Here is a 5,671-nt window from a genome sequence, read left to right as displayed (position 1 = left end):
GCATTGTTTCTACAAAATCTAAATTAATCTTGAGATCAGCTTGAACAAAGGAAATTTAGCTAATGCTGCAACTTATAAAGACCACCTTGGTCTTGGTTGGTTGGTTGTACATAATAAACTGAGTTATTGTAGTTTATGAGCTAATCTTAAAGAATGTCAAGTTTGTTAGGAAGTAGCATTACAGTGCTAAGGCACTAAGAAATACTAACCAGATTCGCCCCCAAGTCGCCGAAGAGCGAACACCCCAAACAATCCTGAAGCGCCACCAAAAAAAAGAGAGAGAGAGAGAAAAACAAACAAACAAAAAAAAACCCCGCCGGATCCGACCGCCACTTTCAAAACCCCCCACCGCTCTAGAACCGCAGGAACTTCCGCCCCTGAGTAGAATTCAAGGGTGTAAAGAAGAGCAAGGGGGGGAAAAATCTTGTACCAGCCCAGGGCTGAAGGAGCCCCCGGCCTGAGAAAGAAGGAAGGAGGAGTGGGGGAGGCGAACACTCTCATTGCTGCCTCTGTGTACGCTGAGGGGGGAGGAGTTGTCTGTTTTAGAAGAAAGAAGGAAAACATCATTTTATCCACGTAAATATATGAATATATTTCGGACATTGGAGCGTTCCAGAAGATGATAAAGAAATGATAGCGGCTCCAGAAATACCAACGGATTTTAATCTACTTCAAGAGTCAGAGACACATTTTTCTTCTGACACAGATTTTGAAGATATTGAAGGAAAAAACCAAAAGCAAGACAAAGGAAAAACTTGTAAAAAAGGCAAAAAGGGCCCCGGAGATAAGGGCAAAAGTGGAAATGGAGGAGCAAAACCTCCTTCTGGTCCAAACCGAATGAATGGTCATCACCAACAGAATGCAGTGGAAAACATGATGTTATTCGAAGTTGTTAAAATGGGCAGGAGTGCTATGCAGTCCGTGGTAGATGATTGGATAGAATCATACAAGCATGGCCGAGATATAGCACTTCTTGACCTCATCAACTTTTTTATTCAGTGTTCAGGCTGTAAAGGGGTTGTCACAGCAGAAATGTTTAGACATATGCAGAACTCTGAAATAATTCGAAAAATGACTGAAGAATTTGATAAGGACAGTGGAGATTATCCACTTACCATGGCTGGTCCTCAGTGGAAGAAGTTCAAATCCAGTTTTTGTGAATTTATTGGTGTATTAGTACGGCAGTGTCAATATAGTATCATATATGATGAATACATGATGGATACAGTAATTTCACTTCTTACTGGATTGTCTGACTCGCAAGTCAGAGTATTTTGGACTCGCAAGTCAGAGCATTTCGGCATACAAGCACTCTGGCAGCTATGATGTTGATGACAACTTTGGTGAACGTGGCACTAAATCTTAGCATAAACATGGATAATACACAAAGACAGTATGAAGCAGAATGGAATAAAATGATTGGAAAACGAGCCAATGAGAGGCTAGAACTCCTGCTACAAAAGCGGAAAGAGCTTCAGGAAAATCAAGATGAAATAGAAAATATGATGAATGCAATATTTAAAGGAGTGTTTGTATATAGATATCGTGATGCAATAGCAGAAATCCAAGTTATTTGCATTGAAGAGATTGGTATTTGGAGGAAAATGTATAGTGATGACTTTCTTAATGACAGTTATTTAAAATATGTTGGTTGGACTATACATGATAAGAAAAGTGAAGTTAGACTCAAATGTCTTACTGCTCTCCAAGGGCTTTATTATAACAAAGAACTTAATTCTAAACTGGAGCTTTTTACCAGTCGCTTTAAGGATAGAATTGTGTCTATGACTCTTGACAAAGAATATGATGTTGCAGTACAAACAATAAAACTACTTACTCTTGTTTTACAGAGTAGTGAAGAAGTTCTTACCACTGAAGATTGTGAAAATGTCTATCACCTGGTTTATTCAGCTCACCGGCCAGTCGCAGTAGCAGCTGGGGAATTTCTCTACAAAAAGCTTTTTAGCCGTAGAGATCCAGAAGACGATGGAGTGATGAAAAGAAGAGGAAGACAAGGCCCAAATGCCAACTTTGTTAAAACATTGGGTTTTTTCTTTCTTGAAAGTGAGTTAAACGAGCATGCAGCATACCTTGTGGATAGTGTGTGGGATTGTGCTACAGAACTGCTGAAAGACTGGGAATGTATGAATAGCTTGCTGCTGGAGGAGCCACTTAGTGGAGAGGAAGCATTAACAGATCGACAAGAGAGTGCTCTCATTGAAATAACACTTTGTACCATTAGACAAGCAGCTGAATGTCATCCTCCTGTTGGAAGAGAGACAGGAAAAAGGGTGCTGACAGCTAAGGAGAAGAAGACCCAGCTAGATGACAGGACAAAGATTACTGAACTTTTTGCTGTGGCCCTTCCTCAGTTATTAGCAAAATACTTTGTAGATGCAGAAAAGGTGACTAACTTATTACAGTTGCCTCAATACTTTGATTTGGAAATATATACCACTGGACGATTAGAAAAGCATTTGGATGCCTTATTGCGACAAATCCAGAACATAGTAGAGAACACTGATGTTTTGGAAGCGTGTTCTAAAACTTACCATGTGCTCTGTAATGAGGAGTTCACAATCTTCAACAGAGTAGATATATCAAGCAGTCAACTGATAGATGAATTGGCAGATAAGTTCAACCGACTTCTTGAAGATTTTCTTCAAGAGGGTGAAGAACCTGATGAAGATGATGCATATCAGGTGTTATTAACATTGAAGAGGATCACTGCTTTCCATAATGCCCATGATCTTTCCAAATGGGATTTGTTTGCTTGTAATTACAAACTATTGAAAACCAGAATTGAAAATGGAGACATGCCTCAACAGATTGTTATTCATGCACTGCAGTGTACTCACTATGTAATCCGTTGGCAGTTGGCAAAGATAACAGAAAGCAGTTCCACAAAGGAGGACCTGCTGCGTTTAAAGAAACAAATGAGAGTATTTTGTCAAATATGTCAGCATTAACTGACCAATGTGAATACTACTGTTAAGGAGTAGGCTTTTACCATCCTGTGTGATATTTTGATGATCTTCAGCCATCAAATAATGTCAGGAGGTCGTGACATGTTAGAGCCATTAGTTTACACTCCTCATTCTTCGTTGCAGTCAGAATTGCTCAGCTTTATTTTGGATCATGTTTTCATCGCGCAGGATGATGATAAGTAACAGTGCAGATGGTCAGCAAGAGGACGAAGCCAGTAAAATTGAAGCTCTGCACAAGAGGAGAAATTTACTCGCAGCATTTTGTAAGGTAATTGTATATATTGTGGTGGAGATGAATACAGCTGCAAATATCTTCAAGCAGTATATGAAGTATTACAATGACTATGGAGATATCATCAAGGAAACCGTGAGTAAAACAAGGCAGATAGACAAAATTTAGTGTGCAAAAACACTTATTCTCAGTTTGTAACAGCTTTTTAATGAAATGATACAAGAAAATGGCTATAATTTCGATAGATCATCTCCAACATTTGGTGGCATAAAAGAACTTGCTCAACATTTTGCTTTAACTTTTGGACTTGATCAGTTGAAAACCAGAGAAGCCATTGCCATGCTACACAAAGATGGCATTGAATTTGCTTTTAAAGAACCTAATCCACAAGGGGAAAGCCATCTACCTTTAAATTTGGCATTTCTTGATGTTCTGAGTGAATTTTCTTCTAAACTTCTCCGACAAGATAAAAGAACTGTGTATGTTTACTTGGAAACATTCATGACCTTTCAGATGTCACTCCGAAGAGAAGATGTGTGGCTTCCACTGATGTCTTACCGGAATTCTTTACTAGCTGGTGGTGATGATGATACCATGTCAGTTATAAGTGGAATCAGCAGTCGAGGATCAACTGTATGGAGTAAAAAATCAAAACCATCTACAGGAAAACGGAAAGTAGTTGAGGGCATGCAGCTTGCATTGACTGAAGAAAGTAGTAGTAGTTATAGTATGTGGTTAAGCAGAGAACAAACACTGCACACCCCAGTTATGATGCAGACACCATGACTCACCTCAACCATTATGAGAGAGCCCAAAGATTATGACCTGAGGATAGCTTCATGAGTGTTTATCCGATGCACACTGAGCATCATCAAACACCTCTTGATTATAATCGGCGTGGTACAAGCCTAATGGAAGATGATGAAGAGCCAATTGTTGAAGATGTTATGATGTCCTCAGAAGGGAGGATTGAGGATCTTAATGAGGGAATGGACTTTGATACCATGGATATAGACTTGCCACCATCAAAGAACCGACGAGAAAGAACAGAACTGAAGCCTGATTTCTTTGATCCAGCTTCCATTATAGATGAATCAGTTCTTGGGGTATCAATATTTTAATACCAGCACACAATTAAATCTGTGGTGAAGTCATTTTCTAAGTGGAAGAGGAAATTTTAAAATAAGTGTGGTAGATACAGTGAAATTCTGTACAGATTTTTCTCTAAGGAGAATATGATAAATGGTACCCAAGTAGATATATGCATACCCATGTTTATTGCGGCTTTGTTTACAATAACAAGGAGCTGGAAACTACCCAAATGCCCATCAACAAACGAATGGGTAGAGAAGCTGTGGTATATTTGCACAATGGAATATTATGCTGCATTGAAAAACAAGGAACTCATGCAATATTATTCAAAATGGGTGACCTTGGAGGACATTATGCTGAGTGAAATATCTCAGTCACAAAAGGACTAACTTGGAAGGGACTGGAGAGCATTATGCTAAGTGAACTAACTCAGTGGCATAAGGACAAATGCTGTATAAGACCATTATTGCAGAACGTGTATGAGGATACAAGGGGGGAAATGTAGGAGCAGAGGAGTGAAGATGGGTAGGTAGTGGTGTGGTTAATCATAGAGTTTCTCAATTTGATGAGTAAAGGAAATGAAAAAGATCTGGTATAAAAAAAGTATACAAACTTTGTAAGTAATACAGTATAAAAAAATGCTTCAATAACCTGTGTTATGCAGATGACACAACCTTACTTGCTGGAAGTGAGGATGTGAAACACTTGTTGCAGAAGATCAAGGAATGTAGCCTTCAGTATGGATTGTGTCTCAACATCAAGAAAACAAAGATTCTTACTACTGGTTTAATAAGCAGTGTCATGATGGATGGAGAGGAGATTGAAACTGTCATCAGCTTCATCTTGCTTGGATCCACAATTAAAACCTTTGGTACTAGCAGTCAAGAAATATGGAGATGCATTACAATGGGAAAATCTGCAGTTAGGGACCTTTCCAAATTATTAAGGGGCAGTGATGTCAGTTTGAAGACTAGGGTGTGTCTTATTCAGACCATGGTCTTTCCGATTACTAGCTAAGACCTGGACAGTGAATAAATAGGACACAAAAAGAATTGTTGCCTTTGAGCTGTGATGTTGGAGAAGAGCACTGAATATTCAATGAACAGCTAAGAAAACAAATAGATTTGTCTTGGAGAGGGTGCAGCTGGGATGCTTTTTGGAGGCAAGAGTGTTGAGGCTTCTTCACATACTTTGGACATATAACTAGGAAGTGCTATTCCTTGGAGAAGAACATGATGTTGGGAAAGGTGGAGGTTCAGTGAAGGAGAAGACCCTCAACCAAGTGGATTGGCACGGTGACTGCTGCAATGGGCTCTCGTGTGCCAGGAAGTGTGAGGATGGCACAGGATAGGACAGATTT

General features: G+C 39.4%; 1 pseudogene; it reads left to right on the top strand.

The window, feature by feature from the left end:
* The first annotated feature begins 630 nt into the window (after positions 1-630).
* Positions 631-4,340, top strand: LOC102856970 (annotated as a pseudogene).
* The last annotated feature ends 1,331 nt before the right edge of the window (positions 4,341-5,671 follow it).

The sequence above is a fragment of the Elephantulus edwardii genome, unplaced genomic scaffold, assembly GCF_000299155.1.
Source record: "Elephantulus edwardii isolate Elephantulus edwardi_28Jun2011 unplaced genomic scaffold, EleEdw1.0 scaffold00287, whole genome shotgun sequence".
Lineage (NCBI taxonomy): Eukaryota > Metazoa > Chordata > Mammalia > Macroscelidea > Macroscelididae > Elephantulus > Elephantulus edwardii.
The sequence above is the reverse complement of the archived record's forward strand: the minus strand, read 5'-3'. Positions and strand labels throughout refer to the sequence as shown.